General features: G+C 43.2%; 1 pseudogene; it reads right to left on the bottom strand.

Annotated features, from left to right (window-relative positions):
* Positions 1-231: 231 nt before the first annotated feature.
* On the bottom strand, positions 232-21,948 carry LOC140188260 (ubiquitin carboxyl-terminal hydrolase 35-like; annotated as a pseudogene).
* Positions 21,949-23,647: the final 1,699 nt, after the last annotated feature.

Here is a 23,647-nt window from a genome sequence, read left to right as displayed (position 1 = left end):
AGGCTCAAGTCAGTAGTGTGATGGAATGCTCTCCAGTTGTCAGGATGAGGACAGCTTCAACAACATTCCAGAAGCTCAAAACGATATGTATTCATATGCACCCAGCTATGCCTGTCTTATTGTTGGTTATGCATCCCTCCCCAACTTTTTCCATTACATTGACAAATGCATCAACACTATATCCTGATTTCCTGCAGAACTCGTCAATTTCACCAATTTTCCTACATCTAATTATCTGTTATCAGCTGGCAGCATTTCTGGTGTAAGGAAGTAACAACTAAGGTCAGACACTGATCTACAATTTGCTGAGTCACAGATTATTTTGCCCTGGAGGCCTCTGTAAAATCATTCTGTAACAAGGAACTAATTCTAAATGCTGCAGTCTCTTCTTTTGTTTTTCCATGGGAACTGATTAACACTTGCGCTAAAAATCAATATATCTTGTTTATGTCTGTTTATTTAGAACATTAACAGTTGCGTGTGTTGCTCAGCTTATGATACCAAATTATCTGCACTCGTAATCTTCATTGAAATATTCGAGTCACTTGAATGACCACACACTTACAGGACCTTGTTTGGTGACAGAAATGGCAGGGATAGATCTGTAAAAGCAACCTCTCAGAAGGAAACATTACAACAATGACAAAGGATCCTGGTCACCATTTCCCACCAAACATTCTTTCTATATTTGTTTCCTTTCGATCTCAAAATTCTCCAGAAGGTTCACTGTCTGAATGTCCCTGTCCATGAGAATCCCTTTACTAGTCTTCTCTTCTTCATGTAGCTTTCCAATAGATATCTTATATACTCTGAAAGTCCTGGTTCACCCCTTTATTAAACCATGGAGGATATGAAGCTTTCAAGAAGCTGCTGGGAGAGATGTCAGGTCTCTGGCTACGTTCCAGGAAAACAACTAGCCATTGAAGTTTCATCATTAATGACTGTGAATCACTCTCTTTGAGTAGCATGTAGTCAGGAAGCATGAAAAGGATTCGAATGACACTCTTCGTTTAGTAGGTATTGCCAAATCAGCAAGTCCTATCTTTGCTGCATCCGATCTTGTAACAAGTCTTGAGTACAAAGTTTCCAAAGTATTACTTTGTGACATTCACCCATTCTGACAGTAGCTGTTTTGTTTTACCTCATTTGGAATTGGAAAATCCTTTATTGCTTGTATGACACATTCATATAGGTCAGGGAAGGCTGAAAAGCAGAAGATCATGCAGTGCACAAATTCAGGTATTTGTTGTCAACAGTGTATAGCAGAGTTGGACTCTTTGGAGGGTGATATCATGAATTTGGGAAAATGAGGAACAAGCTCACATGGAATGCTTCTGAAAAATGTTGCAAACTTAAAAGCATATCTAGACTATAGACCATTGAAATGTACAGCACATTTCGGTCCACAATGTTGTGTGGACCATGTACCCTTTTCTAGAAACTGCCTTGAATTATCTGCATAGCCCCTTATCTTTCTAAGCTCCATGTACCTCTCTGAGAGTGTCTTGAAAGACCCTATTGTATCCGCCTCTACCACTGTCACTGGCAGTACATTACACACACCCACCACTCTCTATCTGAAAAACTTGCTTCTGACATCCCTGTTGTACCTATTTCCAAACACCTTGAAACTATGATGCCCAGTGTTAGCCATTTCAGCCCTTGGAAAAGGCCCTGCATGTTATTTCAGCACAGCAAGTCCTCTTGCTCTTACAACTAGGTGAAAGAGCCTTGATAACACCCAATGATTTACTGAAACCATGACGTCAATCAAAATGCTGAACTTTTTCACAGCTGCCAAACATTTCAGTAAACCAATTATCCACTTATCAATGTTATTGGCAAAGGCCATCAAAGTCGATCAGTCATATTGGTCAAAACAGTCACCTTTTCTATATCCATTATGCAACCATCATTAATCAAGTTTTCAATGATCCCTTCCATGATTTCCAATGGCATATACTGAACCACAGTCGTCAATGCATTTGATGATCCACCAAATATATCCACATTCTTGCAGAACTGTGTGTCAACAGAATCAGGTCGGCCTCTTGGAACCAGGGGAAGGTGTCTCACAACCTCTTCGAAGGCACTGATCCCAGCAGAGGGTCGAGCAGCTCTGAATGGTGCCAGAACACCAGTTAAACCAATTATCATGAAGATGTAACCATAGATAACCAAGGATTCAGGGAATGTCTGCAGAATGAATAAGATGGAGACAAATAGTCTCCTTGTGACTTCCAAAGGTCAACTTGAGAGCAACAGAAAGATAAAAGATTTCTCCACCTTCCAAAGGTCTACCATCCAGGGTCACAGCAGACATAGGATGGTTGAGGTGTTTCTCAGGACAGTGGATTTTGTCTGCTAGTCTGATGTCTAAAAAATTCCCTGCTGAACCAGAGACTACCAAGGCTCTCACAGAATGTTTAAGCCCCCAAGATAATAGGAATGGTAAAACCACTCCGGAAATCAATAAAATGGGAGAGAGTCTTGAGACGAACCATTTCATTTCCCACCTCATGGGATGGTCCTTGGAGTTTTCCCAACAGCTCAGAGCAGGTGACACAGAAATGGCCAGCCTTATCACAGTGTAAGCAACATCTCTAACTCATACATCCCTCTGGCTCTGCTGGGGGGACCCAGGCTCTTCCAAGTTCCATGGAATTTTCCAGAGATGACTGTGGAATCTGTGTTCGTTTTTGGATTGATGTACCAGGGTAGGCATTGGGCAGCTCTGAGAACCGGCCTTCTTGGTGAACTCACAGAAACACAGAACACAGAAAACCTGCAGTAGAATACAGGCCATTCAGCCCACACAGCTGTGCCGAACATGTCCTTAGATTAGAAATTACCTCGGGTTACCCATAGCCCTCCATTTTTCTGAGCTCCATGTACCTGTCAAGGTGTCTCTTAAAAGACCCTGTTGAATCCATTTCCACCACTGTCGCCGGCAGCCCATTCCATGCACTCACCAATCTCTGCGTAAAAAAACTTACCCTGACATCTCCTCTGTACCTACTTCCAAACACCCTAAAACTGTACCTTCTCATGCTAGCCATTCCAGCCCTGGGAAAAAGCATCTGACTATCCACATGATCAATGCCTCTCATCATCTTATATCCCTCTATCAGGTCTCCTCTCATCTTTGCTCCAAGGAAAAAACTCCTTTTTCACTAAGCTTATTCTCATAAGGCATGCTCCCCAATCCAGGCAAAATCCTTGTAAGTCTCCTCTGCACCTTTTCTATGGCAACTACATCCTTCCTATAGTGAAGCGACCAGAATTGAGCACAGTACTCCAAGTGGGTTCTCACCAGTGTCCTATATAGCTGCAACATTACCTCTCAGCTCCGAAACTGAATCCCACGATTGATGAAGGCTAATGCACCGTATGCTTTCTTAACCACAGAGTCAACCTGTGCAGCAGCTTTGAATGTCCTATGGACTCGGACCCCAAGATCCCTCTGATCCTCCACACTGCCAAGAGTCTTACCATTAATACTATATTCTGCCGTCATATCTGACCTGCCAGAATGAACCACATCACTCTTAGCTGGGTTTAACTCCATCTGCCACTTCTCAGCCCAGGTTTGCTTCCTATCAATGTCCTGTTGTAACTCCTGACAACACCCCCAACAATTGTGTCATCAGCAAATTTACTGACCCACCCTCCACTTCCTCATCCAGGTCATTTATGAAGATCATGAAGAGCAGGGGTCCCAGAACAGATCCCTGAGGCACACCACTGGTCACCAACCTCCATGCTGAATATGACCCATTTACAACCACACTTTGCCTTCTGTGGGCAAGGCAGCTCTGGATTAACAAAGCAATGCCCCTTGGATCCCATGCATCCTTACTTTCTCAATAAGCCTTGCAAGGGGCACCTTGTTAAATGCCTTCCTCAAATCCATATACACAACATCCACTGCTCTACCTTTATCAATGTGCTTAGTCACATCCTCAAAAAATTCAATCAGGCTTGTAAGGCATGACCTGCCTTCCACAAAGCCATGCTGACTGCTCCGAATCACATTAAACCTCTCCAAATGTTCATGAATCTCAGGATCTTCTCCATCAACTTACCAACCACTGAAGTAAGACCAACTGGCCTATATTTTCCTATGCTATCTCTACTCCCTTTCTTGAACAATGGAACAACATCCGCATCCCTCCAATCCTCCAGAACCTCTCCCGTCCCCATTGATGATGCAAAGATCATCATCAGAGGTACAGAAATCTCCTCCCTTGCCTCCCACAGTAGCCTAGGGTACATCTCGTCTGGTTCCGGTGACTTATCCAACTTGATGCTTTCCAAAAGCTCCAGCATATCCTCTTTCTCAATATCTGCATGCTCAAGCTTTTCAGTCCGCTGTAAGTCATTCCAACAAATGCCAAGATCCTTTTCTGCAGTGAATATTGAAGCAAAGTACTCATTAAGTACCTCTGCTATCTCCTACGGTTCCATACACACTTTCCACTGTCACACTTGATTGGTCCTAATCTCTCACGTCTTATTCTCTTGTTCTGCACATACTTGTAGAATGCCTTGGGGTTTCCCTTAATCCTGTCTGCCAGGGCCTTCCCATGGCCCCTTCTGGTTCTCCTAATTCCTTTCTTAAGCTCCTTCCTGCTAGCCTTATAATCTTCTAGATTTCTATCATTACCTAGTTTTTTGAACCTTGCATAATCTCTTCTTTTCTTCTTGACGAGATTTACTACAGCTTTTGTACACCACGGTTCCTGTACCCTACCATCCTTTCCCTGTCTCATTGGAATGTACCTATGCAGAATTCCACGCGGATATCCCCTGAACATTTGCCACTTTTCTTCCGTACATTTCCTTGAGAACATCTGTTCCCAATTTATGCTTCCAAGTTCCTGCCTGAACACCTCATATTTCCACTTCCTCCAATTAAACATTTCCCTAACTTGTCTGTTCCTATCCCTCTCCAATGCTATGGTGAAGGAGATAGAACTGTGATCACTATCTCCAAAAGGCTCTCTGACTGAGAAATCTGACCCCCGACCAGGTTCATTTCCCAATACAAGTACAGCCTCTCCTCTTGTAGGCATATCTATATATTGTGTCAAGAAACTTTCTTGAACACACCTAAAAAACTCCACTTCATCTAAACCCCTCGTTCTAGGGACATGTCAATCAATATTTGGGAAATTAAAATCTCCCACCACAACAACCCTGTTATTGTTACACTTTCCCAGAAACTGTCTCCCTATCTGCTCGCCGATGTCCCTGTTACGATTGGGTAGTATATAAAAAAAACATCCAGTAGAGTTATTGACTCTTTCCTGTCCCTAACTTCCACCCACAGAGACTCCATTGACAATCCCTCCACATCTTCCTTCTTTTCTGCAGCTGTGACACTAACTCTGATCAACAGTGCCACACCTCCGTCTCTTTTGCCTCCCTCCCTGTCCTTTCTGAAACATCTAAAGACTGGCACTTAAAGTAACCATTCCTGCCCCTGAGCCATCCAAGTTTCTGTAATGACTACAACATCATAGCTCCAAGTACCGATCCATGCTCTAAGCTCATCCATTTTGTTCATAATACTCCTTGCATTCAAAGAGACACATGCCTTCTCTATCACCTGCCTATCCTCCCTCTTGTACTGTCTCTAAGCTTCCTCCATTTGTGAACCAACAGCCCCTTCCTCTGTCTCTTCAGTTTGGTTCCCATTCCCCAGCAATCTTAGTTTAAACTCTCCCCAGTAGCCTTAGCAAACCTCCCCACCAGGAGATTGGTCCCTGTCAGATTCAAGTGCAACCTGTCCTTTTTGTACAGGTCACTCCTGCCCCAAAAGAGGTCCCAATGATGCAGAAATCTGAATCCCTGCCCCCTGTTCCAATCCCTCAGCCACGTATTTATCTTCCACCTTACTCTATTCCTATACTCACTGTCACATGTCACAGGTGGTAATCCCAAGGTGACTACCTTTTTGGTCCTGCTTCTCAGCTTCCTTCCTAACTCCCTGTAGAAGCTTTCAGGACCTCCTCCTTTTTTCTGCCTATGTCGTTGGTACCAATACGTACCATGACCTCTTGCTGTTCACCTTCCCACTTCAGGATATCGTGGATGCGATCAGAAACATCCCAGACTCTGGCACCTGGGAGGCAAACTACCATCCGTGCTTCTTTCCTGCGTTCACAGAATCGCCTGTCTGACACCCTAACTATAGAGTCCCCAATCACAGATGCCATCCTCTTCCTTTCCCTACCTTTCTGAGCCACAGGCCAGACTCTGTGCCACTGTTCCTTCCCCCAGGTGGGCCATCCCCACTAACAGTAATCAATTAGTAGTACTTATTGTTGAGGGGTACAACCACAGGGGTGCTCTCTAGCCTCTGACTCCAGCCCTTCCCTCTCCTGACTGTTACCCACTTATCTGTCTCCCCAGGCCCCGGTGTGACTAGCTGCATCTATCACCTCCTCTCTCTCCCTGACCAGACAAAGGTCATCGAGCTGCATCTCCAGTTCCCTAATGTGGTCCCTAAGGAGCTGCAGCTCAACGCATCTGGTGCAGATGTGGCCATCCGGGAGGCTGGGAGTCTCCCGGACTTCCCACATCTGACACCGAGCACAGAACACCGGCCTCACACACATACTTCCTGTCTGTAATCTACACAGAAAACTACCTCGCCTCAACCCATTATTGCTGAAGCCCCATTGAGCCAAAGCCCTTCTACTCTGTCTCCCTCTCCTCCAACACCATCTCAAAAAAGCTGTCTCCTTTTAAAATCTTCTCGCTGTTCTCACTGGCTGATGTCCACATGCTTGCGCAGTCGTGTCACGTCACGCCTTTCTTCTTCCAGAAATATGGTTGTCAATTCTGATGGCCATGTCTATAAATTCCTCCAGATACTGTCCCTGAACCCTGGTTGCAGGAATATTAAATGCAGGTCATTTAATCCCAGTCTGAATAGAGCAATCAAATTCCCATTCTCCAAACCACTCCCTGCCACTAGGATTTGGAAATCAATAGAATAGTCGGCCATGGTTCGCACACCCTGATGCAGCTGGAGGAGTCAGCTGGGTGTCTCTGAGCCCCCGGCAGGTTGACAAATGCCCCCTCCACTCTTGGAAAGAAATTTATATCAGATCACACAGGTGCATCTTTCTGCCATAAAGCTTTTGCCCATGAAAGGGTCTGGCCGAGAGGAGGGAAATTATCTCGGCCACCTTACTTCTGTCTGAGAGAACCTTTCACGCTGTAATTCAAAGACAAGGGAGCATTGATTTATGAGCCCACGGTAAAAAGCAGGGTCTATATTGTTTTGCTCCAGAGCCAGCAGGTTAATTGACTCTCTATGGAAGTTCTGGAAACACGTAGCAGGACACACAGTGAATGCACAAAACCAGAGACCTTCTAAATTGATGAAACACGTATTTCCCGATGAAGCTGCTCATGACATCCAACTGCCAATCCTTGGCAGTCCAGTACCGAGCGAAGTTAATCAATCTCCGCTAGGCTCATCTCACACACACCTGTCTACAAAGTCTATTTATTTTTGTTTATCTAGACATTCCACATGGAATTGGCCCTCCCAGACCTTCGTACCGTGCCGCCCAGCAACCACTGATTTAAACCTAACCTGAATTAACCATGAAAAAAAATCATCTGCAGCCACAGCAGGAAATGAGCTGTTATTTTAAGGCGAGGGGCTGGCCAGAACTGAGACAAGACGTTATGATCTGCCTTTTATATGACAATACCCAAATATCGTAGTTTCTATTCTACCCTTTTTTACTTTAAGAATCGATCAGGCACTGGCTGTTTAAAGGGACATTATCTTTGATGCTCTCCTGGAATTGTGACATTCAGAACAAGAATTGCTTCAGAAATTCTGTCACGTTGGTTGTCTGAGTAACTTTACCTCTCAGGTTTATTCATTGAATTTGGAAGGAAATGTTAATCAGAGCTGATGGGTTTAATTGGGTGATGGTGAATTTACTCCCATTACATTTTCTGAGCCTGTTTCCCTTTCTATTGCAATGAAAAGAACAGAGAAATGAAGCGGTGCTGTGTTTTCTCCATGCCGAGACCACATCAGTGTTGGGTTTGGCTGGTGCTGCTCCCAGAACCCCTGCTGTGCTCATCATTCAACTGGAGTAGATGCCCTGGCTTGACAGTGAAGGAGGTTCAGGGATATGCTGGGCTGTGAGGTTACAGCTTATGGTGGTGGACAATTCTGCTGATGCTGATAGTCTAGAGAGCCTCAGAGATGCCCCGTACTGAGCTGTCAGCTGTTCTGGATTTATTCTCTGTAACATGTCTGTGATGCCATACAACATCATACAACAGAAGGAGTCCTCGATGTAGAAATGGGATTAGGCCCCATCTGTCACAGGTGGATTGGTGAGACTGAGGTCAGGTATGTTTCTCCCTGCTGTTGTTCATTCACTTCCTGCCACAGGCTCAGTCTGCAATCCCTGTGCGTCATGACTCTGCCAACTTAGCAGCAGAATGGCCAATTTTACTTTTAACCCCTCGGCTAATGCTGCAGACACAGCCTGTAGGCCATCTAGTCCTTGACAAGATTCAGTCATATGCTGATAAGTGGCAAGAGATACTTGCAACCTATTGTGCCAGGCAATGACAATCCCCAAGAACAAAGAATCTCACCACAGAGCCTTGACATTTAATGACAGTAACATTGCTGAATCCTCCACCATCAATATCCTGAGGGTTAACATTGTTCAAAAGCTCAAATGGTCCAACCAGGTAAATAGCTTAGACACAGGGTTCGGTCAAAGGTTGTTATATGGTGGTGACAACTCTCGGTCCTTCCACTGTCCGCACAGCACATCCAGGCATGATATGATCAAATGGGCCATAGTGAGCATGGTGTCCTCAAATGAAAATTTTGTCTGACAATTCTGCTGGAACTCTTTAAAGAAAAAACAATCAGGATAGACAATGGAGAATAGATGGATGTCGTGGATTTGGACTTTCAGAAGGCATTGATCAAGGTGCACACATGAGGCTGCTTAACAAGCTCAGAGTCCATGGTACTAGGAATGATACTAGCATGGATAAAGCAGTGGAACCCTGAGCCCTGAGACAGCTATAAAGCAGCTATGGACGATCATTCACAGAATGTCAGAGATATGTAGGAAACCATCTATCCCAGCTTTGCTGGAAGGAGATATTGAAGCTGTAACCAATAAGGAAAAGGTTGATATGTTTGCAGAGGTGTTCCAAACGTTACTCAGTTCTGGAGAGTTAGGTGATTTGAGAAAGGAAATTATGTTAAAGGAAAGTTGGAAATTGGACAGGAGTTTGGATGATAATAGCTCCATAAATTCACTTTTCTCCCTTCAGGAATTGCAGGAAGCTGTCCAATCAGGTTCAAACACGTCTCCTGGTAGGGATGAACTGTGTTATGAATTGCTTAAGCATTTAGATGACTCTGTATTAATAGAAATACTAGCATTGTTTAACTCAGTGTGGAAAGAAGGAATATTACCAGCAGAATGGATGCATGCGGTGGTAGTTCCAGTTTTAAAGCCAGGTGAGGACACGTCTAGTCCTAGTTCTTATCGGCCTATAGCTTTAATGTCAGTTCTTTGTTGAATTACGGAATGGATGGTCACCAACAGACTTGTTACTTTTTGGAAAATAAGGGACATTTTGCTGCCTATCAAAATAGTTTTAGAACTGGAAGATCAACAATGGGAATCTGTTGCCCTTTTAGATCATGATATTATAAAAGCATTTCAAAATAGAGAAGTAATGTTAAGTGTATTTCTAGATATTGAAAGAGCATACGATTCACTATGGAAGGAGGGCTTATAAATTAAACTCCATGATGCGGTAATTGGAGGTAGAATGTTTAATTGGATCAAAGATTTCCTTAAGGAAAGGACAATTCAAGTAAGAATAGGCAGAACAAGCTCCAAGTCAGTTAAAATAGGTAATGGTACCCCTCAAGGAAGTGTCATTAGTCCAGTTCTTTTTAATGTCATGATAAATGATATCTTTGATTAGGTAGGGACAAGATTTGGCAAATCATTATTTGCAGACGATGGTGCAATCTGGAAAAGAGGAAGAAACATCAAGTATATATTAGGGCAGGTACAAAAGGCTTTAAGATCAGTTGAGTACTGGGCTAATAAATAGGGTTTCAGGATTTCTGTTTCTAAGTCCAAGTATATGATTTTTAGCTTGAGAAGAAAGATTCCTGATTATGAATTGTGTCTATATGATTCTCCATTGGAAAAAGTCAAGGTATTCAAGTTTTTAGGTGTCTGATTTGATGAAAGATTTACTTGGAAGGTTCATACAGATAAAACAATTGGAAAGTGTAAAAAAGTTTTAAATGTTTTGAGAAGTATTGCTGGATGTGACTGGGGAGCAGGGCAGGAAACTATGTACTTAATATATCTAGCTACGACTAGATCAGTTATAGATTATGGTTATATTGCTTATGGTTCTGCTGCTACAGCAGTGCTTGGAAAACTAGACACTGTGCAGTCCAAAGCATTTAGACTTTGTTGTGGAGCTTTTAGAACAACATCAGTCCCGGCATTATGTGTGGGGATGGGAGAAGTGTCTCTACATTTAAGATGAATTCAGTTTGGCCTGCAGTATTGGGCAAAACTAAATGGATTCAATCACAGCTGTCCGTCAAAGTGTCTTTTGCAGGGGAAGTCGGAGCACCAAAATAAAATTAAAAGATATCCAATTTTAGATTTGGTTAATAACTGGGCTGTGAAATTGAAACTGACTGAGGAAGACATAGTTGACCAAATTTGTTTGCCACCTGTCCCTTTTTGGTTCTTGCTAGAACCAGAAGTAGACCTATTCCTCCTTTTTCAGCTTCAAGGAAGCAGAGCAATTTCATCAGTGTTGATCACAAATTAATGTTTAAATAACAAAATGGGGATCTTATCTGAAGATTTTTACTGGTGGTTCAGTGGACCCAGAGAGCAGTAGGGCAGGATTTGGGATGTATGTGTCTCAACTTGGAGTTAAGATTAGTCACCGGGTTTCAGATGGTGTTTCTGTCTTTGCAACAGAATTATTAGCAATCCTCTGGGTCTTATGGTGGATAGAAGACTCTCGACCATGTAGGGTTATCATCTGTTCCGATTCTGCTGCTGCCTTGGAGGCTATAAAAGGGAATAAATCAAAAGCTCGTCCTGACACAGTTATTGAGATTCTCTTAGTGTTCTTTAGAGTAGGGAAGATGGGTTATACCGTTAGATTTTCATGGATACCTGGGCATGCTGGGGTAGAGGGAAATGAAATTATGGATGGCATTGCAAAGACTTCCTTATAGAGCAGGCAAGTAGAAATTAGAGTTCCCCTAGGCAGAGCAGAATTGAGAAGTAGGATTAAAAAAGGTATAGAGAGGAAGTGGAAGGAAGATTGGAAAAAATGATTAAAGGGCAGGCATTATTTTTCTAGTCACCCACTAGTTAAGAAGGTCTCAAACTGTTACCTTATAAATCGTAGAGATATGGTGAAATTAACAAGAATTAGGTTGGGGCATTGTGGGCTAAACTATTATTTAAAGATAATAGGAAAACATCCTACTGGATTATGTGACTGTGGTAGTCCAGAGACAGTCCAGCATGTTTTGCTGATCTGTAACTGATACAAAATTGAAAGAAGCATATTTTTCAAGAGCCTATCTGGCTTAAATTTATTTTGGTTTTCTATTCAATCTCTGTTTGGCCATCAAGAGAACCAACATCGGATTGAAGAGTCTATCGTTCAGTTTATAAGTGAGACTAGGTTATATTCGAGAATTTGAGTTCCTTGAAGTTCATAATTAGTTAGACATCCTGCGGAGGGCTGTAATACGCCTAGATGCGTCCAAACTGCTGGAAATAGAAGAAGACGAAGAAGCAGTGGCTGATTGGCAGCAGGCAAAAAGTGGGAATAAAGGAAGGCCATTTCTGGTTGGCTGCCAGTGACGATGTGTGCTCTACATGGGATGTGTTGGCACTGCTTTTCTGTTATGTAACAATAACTTGGATGACAGAATTGTTGGCTTTGTGGCAAGGCTTATGGACAATATAAAGATAGGTTGAGGGGCAGGTAGGTTTGAGGAAGTAGAGGGGCTACAGAAGGACTTTGACAGATTAGGAGGATGGGCAAAGAAGTGGCAGATAGAATACAGTTTTGGGAAGTGCACGATCATGCACGTTGTCAGAAGAAATAAAAGGATAGACTATTTTTATAAATGGAGAGAAAATGCAAAATTATGAGATGCAAAGGGGCTTGAGATGCCTTGTGCAGGGTTTCCTGAAGGTTAATTTGTAGGTTGAGTCAATGGTGAAGAAGGCTACTGTGATGTTGGCATTCATTTCAAGAGGATGAGAATATAAAAGCAAGGATGTAACGCTGAGGCTTTATAAAGCACTGGTAAGGCCTCACTTGGAGTATTGTAAGCAGCTTTGGGCCCTTTATCTAAGAAAGGATGTGCTGAAACTAGCGAGGGTTCGACGGAGGTTCATGAAAGTGATTCTGGGATTGAAAGATGTGTCATATGAAGAGCTTTTGATGGCTCTGGGCCTGTACTCACAGGAATTCAAAAGAATGAGGGTTGACCTCATTGAAACCTATCAGATGTTGAAAGGGTTTAATAGAGTGGATGAGGAGAGGATGTTTCCCATGATGGAGGGCCTAAGACCAGGGGACACATCCTCAGAATAGAGGAGCATTCTGTTAAAATGCACATGAGGAGGAACTTGTAGCCAGAGAGTGGTGAATCTATGGAATTTGTTGCCACAGGTGGCTGTAGAGTCAAGTGATTGGGTATATTTTAAGGCAGAGATTGATAGATTCTTGTATAGACTGGGCATGACGGGATACGAGAGAAGGCAGGAGATTGGGGCTGAGAGGGATAACGGATCAGCCATGACGAAATGGCGGAGCAGTCTTAATGGTCCAAATGGGCTAAATCAGTTCCTCTATCTATTGTCTTATAATATGTATACCTGGAGTACTCTCCACTGACTGGTTTGATAACAGTCCCAATAAATCAAAAGAACCTCAGTGCCATCCTTGACGCAGTAGCCCTCTTGATCACACCTCCCGGAATAACTCCTTGAGACATTCACTCAATCCACCACTGCCCAGGGTGGCTGAAGGGTGGAAAATCTCAAGTTATATACTCAGCTCCTCCAACTATACCTCCCAAACAGTGGCCATGGTCACCAGGAATGACAAGTGCAGGCGATGCAGAAGATCACCACCTCCTCAGGCCCCCTCTCAAACTGGCATCCTGGCCTGAATGTATTGCCAGTCTTTCAATTGACCTGCTGGAACACCCTCCCCAAAGTCACTGTGAGAGCAACTTCTCAGAAGGTTGGCAGCGAGTCCAGTCCATGGTTCACTACCACTCCATGAGGGATGGGTAATTGATATTGGCCTTGACAGTGATGCCCAAATCCCAGGAATGTATTTTAAATGTTCAAGAAATTTGCATAGACCTAAGTTGATAATTTACTGAATCATATTTTCATTTGTTCACAGATTTTCTGTCCTAAAACTTTGATCTTCTCATATTGAAAATTTGATGATTTTTTGTTGGAATATAAATATTGGGAATGGGGGGAGCTAAGAGTGAATTGATAGACTTGCTGATGGGGGTAACTTTCGAGATTAGACATCCTGGTTCCTGGTGAGACATGCAAATGCAAAATCACATCCAAAGCCTCCAGCCTAGATTATTCCATCTGGGTTCTCCCAACGTGGCCACTCCTATATTGGTGAGACAAGGCACAAACTGCATGACCAGCTTCCTGAGCATTTGTGTTCTGTCTGCCATAACTATGTAGAGCACCCAGTTGTTATCTATTTAATTTTCAAGCCTGTTCCTACACTGACATGTCTGTGCTCAGTCTCGGCCTCTTCCATGGCGAAGCTAAACACAAACTAGAGGATCATCACCTTCTATGCCACCTGGGTAGACTACAGCCTAATGGCATGAGAACTGAATTCTCAAATTTCTAGTCAACTGTTCCTCCTCTCTTCCTACTTTTTCTTCGCCTGGTCTACCCATTTTTCCTAAGCTCTCCCTACCTTCTAACACTCAATTTCTGTCCCTCACTCTACCTACTACATCTGCCCATGACCCATACACTTGTTCCATTACGTCTCCCCTTCCTCACCATTCCCATCTGCCCTCCCCATCTTCCTCACTTGTTTCCATCACCCAACTTCCCCAATCAGATTCCATTATCTTCAGCCCTGGTTTCCTCCATCTATCACCTCCAATCCTTGTCATCATTTCCACCTTCCCTTTCTCCATCTATCTGTCACCCCCATCCTTCACTTTGATCCATTTCTCACTTGCCACCTCTAGTTCCACCCCTTCCCTTCAACATTTTATACTGGACATCTGCCCTCTTGTCATTCAGTCTAGATAAAAGGACCCAACCCAATACGTCTACTGTACATTTCCCTCTACAGATGCTGCTATACCTGCTGAATTCCCCCAACATCTGGCTTTTTTAAAAAATTGTTTTTCTGCTCCGGACAAAGGCAACTCACTCATCCCAGAAATTAACCTTCAGCTTACTCCATGCTTGCCGATCCAGTGCCCCATGAAGTGTCCTTCCTTCATTGTGTCGGACAGACTTTCCCTTCCAGATCTCCAGAAATCTTTTTGTAGTGGATCCAGCCAAACACTTCACTCATTTTGCTTCACAATGGGCACAGGTCTCAATCAATATAATGAGCAGGTATCTCATAGGAGAACATGCTCACCTACAGAGCAACACTCACAAATTGCTGGAGGAACTCGGCAGGTCAGGCAGTGTCTAAGGAAATGAGTGAACAGTCAACACTTGTTACAAACACTTTGGAACCATTATCTGCTTTGAGTCAATCCTGTGAAATATGGTCCAGCCACTTCATCACATCTACACTTATTATATAATCCAGTGGAGTATCATTGTCCACCTGGGGGTTCTTGGTCTTGGTCATGTATAATAGGACAAATTCCATTCTTTCTTCCTCCATTTAGAACAAATACCACCAAATTGAATGAGGAACTTTGCTTGACTTTGTCTGCCGACATGATACTGCAATCCTGATTGACGGTAACATCAGGAAGAAAGAACATGTGGCATACAGGCTGGGAGTGAAGCATTAGCTGAGGGGTTACAAGTGGAATTGAACATTCTGCAAATGCCTGTGAACACCCCACTGCTGACTTTATGATGGGAGGAAGGTCACTGATGAAGCAGTTGGGATGAGTATACTTCCCAGAGGAACTTCTGCAATGATGATAAACACAAGATATGCTGCAGATGCTGGAAATCCATCATCCTGCAGTGATGTCCTGGTTCTGGGTTGTTTGACATTACATTGTGTAAAGTGTGGCTCCAGCAACAGACAGGAGCAGGAGAGACAAAATGGCATTCTCACCATCCTGGGTGTGTATTTACCTAAAGGACTCTCTGGAAGTGGGGGCACAGTGATGTACCAGCAGGGGAGAGGTGCCCTTGGTGTCTTGAGCATTGAAGCCAGACACAGTGAAGTCTCATAACATCAAGAGAAACATGGACACGGAGACCTCCTCCTGATTACAATCTCCTGGCCTCCCTCCACGGATGAATCGATGTTCCCCATGTTGAGCAACACAGAGTAAGTACTAACAGAAGCAAGAACACAGAATGTTTACTGGGACTTCTATGGCGGTCACCAAGAGTGGTTGGGTTGCACCAACAACGACGAAGTTGGTCGGGTCCTGAAGGACAGAGCTTTGAGTGAGAGCCTGCAGCAGGCAATGAATGTGCAACAGCAGAGAGAAACATACTTGACCTCAACCTCACCAATCCACATATGGAAGATTTTTCTGTCAATGATCGTACTGGTAGATGTGATCAACAGGTTGTTGTAAAGCAGATAGCAATGAACAGAAGCCATATTCTACAACTCTTTAATGGGAGTAAACTGACTGTCGCACAGATCAACAATCAGACCTCATGAACATTTTCTTCCCCTGGAATTCAGTGAACAAATCTGTGGGGTGAATTTGCTCTGACAATCAACATAGCACAATTTCTGAATTAATTCTTGTTCTCACTGCCATAACTCAAGGGTAGCACCAGAGATAATGTCCCTTTAAATGTCAAGTGCTTCACAGATACTTAAAATAATACCAGGTAGAACAGGAACTATGATATTTGGTAGAAATGGCAAATGTAAGCATTCTGGGCTGTCCCTCTCGTTAAAATAACAGCTCATATCCTGCTGTGGCCACAGATGTTTGCTGTTTTCATACCCAGGCAGCAGCTGCTCTAAACTGAACCAAAGCTTTTTTTTATAGCGGGGCTATTTTTATTTATAAAATTGATAATTAAAATGGGTTGTTTCTTCCACATTAACAATAATATCCAATTTCCCATGGAATATTTTCTCACTGTGTTACATTCCAGGTCTCCTCCATTCACAGTGTAAACTGCTGCAGAACCAACTCGCAGCAGCCTTGCCTCACCCAGTCAAACTTTTTATATTGAAATGAGTGCAGCTGGCTTTCAAAGTAGAATTTTCATTCCAAGGATCAGAAAATCTCGGTTAAATTTTATCAATGACTAGAATTTTGGGTCTTAATATTCTACAGTTCATTGATAACAAGTTGGAATATTATTGTCAGATCGTATTAGTGTATTTGTACTATTGAAATATCGGACTCTATAGAGTGAAACCGGATAATTTATGATTGAAATATTGGAAACAAACAGTAATATTGTCTGAACAATAACTGAAGTGTTCACTTATATTTACAGTAAGTTTCCATGTTAAACATTTTGTGGCAGTATTTTCTTTAAGGGGAATGTTTCGGAATCAGAGTTATATTTAATATCACTGACATACGTTATGAAATTGGATGTTTTGCGGCAACGCTGCGTTACGTTCCATAATAATTTAATAAATGATAAATTTCAACGAGAGGCACATATTTGTTCCCACCTGCTATGGGTGGTGTGTATGTGTATTTCTCCCTCAATCTTGGGTCATCTACCAGAGGCCTGGGGGCTTGAGGGTTTGGCACAGTATCCTTGCCGTCCCTAGTCGTGCACTCTTCTGGACAGACATATCAGATGTTGTTCTTGGGATTGTTTGGAGCCACTCTCCCAGTCCAGGTGTCACAGCTCCAAGTGTACCCATCACCAGCAGAATTACTCTGGCTTTAACCTTCCATGTTGTTTGTATCTGCTCTTTCAAGCCCTGGTATTTCTCCAGCTTCTCATATTCTTTCTTCCTGATTGTACCGTCATTCGGGAGTGCCACATCTATTAGCATTGCTTTCTCCTGTTCCTTGTCCTGTATTACTATGTCTGGTTGCTTGGCCAATACCTGCTCATCAGTCTATATTTGGAAGTCTCACAGGATCTCAGCTCTGTCATTCTCCATTATCTTCTCAGGTGTTCCTCATTTGATCTTGCGGGTGTCCAATCTATTCTCAGTGCAGATGTTCCTGTACACAATTCCTGCAACTTGACTGTGTATGCTGCCCTGTCTGCATCTTACACTCTGCTACTATGTGCTGGATGTTTCAGTGGATTCCTTCCACAGTCTGCATCTTGAGTCTTGTTTGGTTTAATCGACCCCTGCTTCTATTGCTCTTGTGTTCAGTGTCTGTTCTTGTGCAGCCATGAGCAGCACCTCTGTGCTGGGTCAGCCCTGCCATTTCCAGCCATTGGTAGGACTTTCTTATGTCAGCCACCACTGATATCTGGGGATGGTACGTCCTATGCAGCGACTTGTCCTGCCATGGCCTCTGGTGCTCTGGTTCTGCTTCACCCATGTCCCCAGCCTGCTGCCTGAGGTATTCTCTAAGCAGGTCATCCTTAAGGGCCATCTTCCTGACATACTCACAGAAGTTTCACATTTCCTCCAGGACTGTAACCTTGACAATTCCAAGACCTCATCCCCCTTTATTCCAGTAGGTGTGCAGTCGCTCAGTGTTAGACATTGAGAGAAAGCCTCCATGTATTGTTGGTTGTTTCTGGGTCTTCATGTCACTGGCTTCCAGCTCGTTCCTTGGCCAGCACATTATTGCAGCTGAGTATCTGATGACTGGCAGGGCAAATGTGTTGATGACTCTGAACATGTTCTTGCCAATCAGCTGGCTCTTAAGGACCTATCTCATTCTTTGGAGGTACTTGGATGTTGCAGCCTTCCTTGTGTCCTCATTGTGGCTTCCATGCATCTGCAGGATATCCAGGTATTTGTAGCTGTCCTGTAGATCTGGTACATCACCTTCAGGTATTCATGATGTCCTACCTTGCATGTCATTGTCCTCAGATTTTAAATGATTTTATTTTACAAAAGAGAGTCACAAGGGAAGGGTATTGGATCTGTCAGTGATAATAAAGCTGATTCTGATTCTGACTGAGCTGTGTTAATTACAGCCCAAATTACTGCTCTTATTGTCTTTTTCTAGTGTTAGTTTTGCTTTCACTTGCTTTCAGGTTTGTATAATCACAGGGACTCTGAAGAGAGTCAAACCCCATAAGGCAGCTGGGCCAGACAGCATCCCAGGCTGAGCACTCAGGAAATGTACACACCAGCTCACTGACCTCCTCACGGACATCTACAACACTTCACTCATCCAGGCTGCTGTCCCATATGCATCAGATCAGCCACCATCATTCCTGTACGAAAATACTCTACACTATCAGAACTAAACGACTAACGACCGGTGTCACTGATACCAATTCTCATGAAGTGCTTTGAACAGCTGGTAATGGCACACATTAAAAGTTCATTCCTGCCACACTGGACACTCACAAATATGTTTACCAAATGACGAATGCAATAGCATCTGTCATGCACAAGGCCCTGGTGCACTCTCATGCACAAGGCCCTGGTGCACTGGGAAAACAGGAGCACTTGTGTCAGAACAAGAGAAAATCTGCAACTGCTGGAAATCCAGGCAACACACATAAAATGCTGGAGCAACTCGGCATGCCAGGCAGCACCTATCGAAAAGAGTACAGTCGACGTTTCAGGCCAAGACCCTCCAGCAGGACTGTCAGAATGCTGTTTCATGGATTTCAGCTCAGAATTCAACACTATTGTCCCACAGACCTTGGTGAACAAAGTCCTACTCCTCAGTCTAAATGCACCACCGTGCAACTGGTTGTTGGACTTCCCAACAAACAGACCTCAGATAGTCAGGATGCACAACTGCTCCTCCCTCTCCATGATCCTTAACACGGGTGCCCCCACCTCCAGGGCTCTGCGCTGACCCCATTGTTAAACACTCTGCTCTCACATCACTGCACAGCCAAACATTAAGCAATCACATTGTCAGGTTTCCCAATGACACAACAGTGGTGGGGCTCATCACCAACAATGATAATACAGCCTTCAGAGAGGAGGTGCAAGAGTTTGATGCCTGGTTCCAGGCAATTAACTTGTTCTCAATGTCAACAAGACAAAGATGATTGTTATTGATGTCAGGAGAACTCACACCGCACACATCACTTCAGCCGCACATCATGCATCACCTCTCATCGTCCCAGAACACATCCTGCACAACTGGGAAAGCTCACCAACAACTTTACTTTCTGAGGAGGTTGAAGTGAGCTGGACTATGCACATCTTTACTCATGACCTTCTGTAGATGCACAGTAGAGAGCATCTTAACAAGCTTTCTCATTGCATGGTTAGGAAACTGCTCTGTGGTGGCAGGAAGTTCTATACAATGGATATGGCCAATGGATCAGTGGCACAAGTTGACCCACCATCAAGGACGCATATGCAGAATGGTGCCAGTAATGTCATGATGATCTGATCAAACCTGCACATTGACTGTCCCACTCCCAGCTGGGAGGATGCTGTGTAGCATCCACGCCAGGACCACTAGATTCAAAAACAGTTAATTTCCCCAAGTACGAAGGATGACTAACTCCTCCACCTTTAAATGCACACCTCCACCACCTCTACTTCATCATTTCCTGTCAGAGTCACCTTATGTACAGACAATTCTGTGCCTAGTGTCAGTTTATGGACATACAATCAGTCTGTGTATGTAAACTATCTCATGTATTTGAGAAGGCCGGGAACTGGGGTTGAGGAGGATGAGAAAAAAGAATCAGCCATGATTGATTGGCAGAGCAGACTTGATGGGCCAGATGGGCTAATTCTGCTCCTATGTCTTATGTCCTTATGATGTTTATACTTATTATGCTTTTTTTTAGTACTGTATTCTTATCTTCAGGCTTTTTGTGCTACATCAGATCTGGAGTAACAATTACTTTGTTTTTCTTTGCCCTTGCATAGTGGTTGGAAATGACATTAACAATCTTGAATCTATCTATCTGTAGATTTTTAGCAACCAGGAGTATATCTGTTTCTACTGTATATTTGCCAAACTGATGTGCAAATCAGTCACTGCTCTTGGATTTCTTACCAGGGAGCTGTCTGACCGCTTTTCCAATATGGAAGTGAAGCGTTTGCTCACATTCCTTTGTGATTTTTCTGCTTTCTTTGCTGGTACAGGCTGGATTTATCTGACCTCTACCATGATGAACATCTGATGAAACAGCTGTAACCATAAATTTGGAAACTCCTTTTGACTCTCGAAGAACCTTCTGAACAACATCATCTCCAGATCTAACCAGAGTTACAAAGGATGCTGCCATTTAATCTCAGTGACAAGACAGTACAGAAACAAGTGAAGAAACTGGGAAACATCAGTCAATTATCAACTTCATGAACTGCAAAAAATAAGAAGGCTTTACTTTGGAGCTCTCAGAACTAAATTCACTGCCTCAGACTCACAGGTCATCATAAGAGGGTAAATAATGGTGAATCAGAATGGTTCTCTCAGAATGTGAGGCCATTTGGCCTGTTCACCTCAGACCAGTCCGATATTAAAAACATTGCATGCCCCAGCCTTTCTCCCCACAGTCCAGCAGTTTCAGATACTTAACTAGCTCCAGTTTCAATATAACAATTGAATCTCCCTGCACTGATATTTTGGCTGTAAGATAGAGACAGATAACACTCAAGTGAACTCACGGGTGGCCACACATCACACAACAGTTTTCGAACTCAAACCATTCATGTCTTAGTTACCTTCTCCCAAAGGCTAAAGATTCAGGAAGCTCCCTAACACAGTACATTTATAGAAATCTTTCTAAGGTCCAAGAATAGGTATTTTTATATGTTCAGTAGATATTTCGAAGTCTACTAAGTTAGTAACTTCGAAGTGAACTTACAGTGGACACCTCCTGCTTATTCTGAACTTGTGTACTTGTAGTTGAGTTAAAAGGTTTGGAAGGAGTTGTTAGAGTAACATGGGGAAGTAACAGCAGGACATTTTATCAGTGGACCACACTAAATTCATTGTACACCTCTGGTGGATAGAACGAATGTTGAAGTTTGTTTGTTTAAGCCTATCACCCTCCTGGTGCATCGGCCACAGGTCAGAGTCCTCTGTCCTTGCCCATTCTTTCAAGTTGTTCACAGGTGTAGCCCATCTTCAAAGACCCATCCGCTCTCAGGGAGGAGCTCTTTGAAGGTTCTCTTAGCATTTCTGTACCTCTTGGTTTCTACAGGATGCATTGCTTGACCCATGTCCAACACTCCTCCTCTTTCAGCTGGGCTTGGGACCATCTATGGTGAAGTAAATGAATGTTGATGGCAATGGAAATTGGGTGGTACAAATTGGGCTGCCTTCTGCTAGATAGTTTAGACCTTCTGAAATGTTTTTGGAGCTGTATTCTTCTACAAAAGTGGAAAGTATTCCATTATGTCCTTGTCTTAGATGTTATAAATAGTGGCAAAGTATCATGGTGGTCTGACACTGAATACCACGGGTAAGTAGCTTGACACACTCTTCTTGAACATGACGCCAGTCCAGCATATCTCTCATATGAATGTTACTTAACTCATATGAGCCCATACCTGAATGTTGTCCAGGTCCTGCTGGATGTAGTTGTGAACTGGCATTTGGCGTGTAATCTCCTCTGCAATTCAAGTGTTTGTCGAGACTACCTGCATCTACCAACTCTTCACGAATGATGTTCAAATTTCACACTATTCTCTTAGTGGAATGTTTCCCTTCAGGATTCCTCTAAATATCCAAACTCACCAGTTTAAGGCTATCCCTCCACCAGAAAAATATCCTTAATGTCTACCCTCTATCTTCCTCATAATCTCATATACCTCTATCAGCTCACACATTGGCTTCTTCAAGTTCCCAGGATACAAAAACTCAGTTGATCCAATCTCTATTTATACCTGAAAATTCAATGAATTATTGAGACAGGTTTTCCACAAATGTTGACTATGCCCAGATTAATCTCAGCCTTTCCAAGCATAAATATATCCTATCCTTGGGATTTTTACAATAATTCCCTTCCACTGATTTAAAACTCATGTCCCATCATTGCCTGGTTTATACCTCGGCCCTTTTGAATAATGGGACCACCTTTGCCATTCTCTAGTCATCTGCTATCTCACACGCAGCAAATAAAGTTCAAAAGTCTCCATCTATGAGATGTGGAAGGAAATTGCAGCAGCCAAAGTAATATAGCAGGGATACAGACCTTGTGGAAACAGATTGGTTTAGTTTAATTTGACTTAATTATTGGCACCTGGGCCAACTGGCCAATTCCTTTGATGAAAAGTTTGATATTCGGCTGCACAAATTAAGAACCATTCCTCTTCCTGTTCCTCTGCCTGCACAATTAACCCACTTGTCTGGCCATGCCTCTGTCCCTAGAGGAAGACTATCCCCAATCAGTACTCTGAATATTATTCAGTTAGAGAGCAGGGAGTCCTCACGGATCTGCTGACCTATCTCCCTGCACCAGTCTGCCTGGTGATCTCCTCGTCTCCCTGATACATGCACTCACTTTAGCTGCAGGATGACCAGCTCCTGAAGCCGACTGCACATGAAACAATCAGCCTTGTGGATGGACTGTTGTTGCCCAAGTTCCAAACCCAGAGGATGTGCTCCTTCAGCTGAAAATACTTCCTGTACTTATCATTGTCCAGAAAACAGGAAGCCTCCTGAGGTCCCACATTGTCCAGGGTGTCCATTCCCATTGCTGTAAGATTCCCTGCCAGAGCTGTTTCTATCAGACTGCCTCTATTAACAAGGAAAATCTGCACTTGAAACACCATCACTATAATATAACTTTGTAAAGAGCTCTTTGGACTTGTCTGGCAAGCTGGAGAGAATTGGGCTCTGAGATTTTTAAGAGCACCATAATTGGTTATTTTTTGTTAATTGTTTTCCTTGTTTGTATTTGAGTTACTCACACTTTGTCATGCAGACTCTGAGTGTTTTATGTTTAAACTTGTTAAACTTAACGTTGTTACTCACAGGGATTCCGTGTTAATTGTAATATTTAAGTGGCGACCCAATTAGTGCTGAGAGCATGGTCTTAGTTTTAAGAATGCTACATCTCACAGTGTTGCTCGGCCAAGTCACCAATGTTCTGTTGGAATTCTTAAGAATAAACTGTGGTTGTCATCTCTGCATTGGACTCTGTCTTTCCTCTACACTTGGGTTCCAACATTGCCAGCACACATTTGGACTGACTTATGACCTGACTTACTCAACAGACATTTAATTTCCTGGGTGTTTGATGAAGATAAATGCATGTATAAACTTACTGGTACAGTGTCATCTGGGCTCCCT

This window comes from Mobula birostris, chromosome 26, assembly GCF_030028105.1.
Source record: "Mobula birostris isolate sMobBir1 chromosome 26, sMobBir1.hap1, whole genome shotgun sequence".
NCBI classification, from domain to species: domain Eukaryota; kingdom Metazoa; phylum Chordata; class Chondrichthyes; order Myliobatiformes; family Myliobatidae; genus Mobula; species Mobula birostris.
The sequence above is the reverse complement of the archived record's forward strand: the minus strand, read 5'-3'. Positions and strand labels throughout refer to the sequence as shown.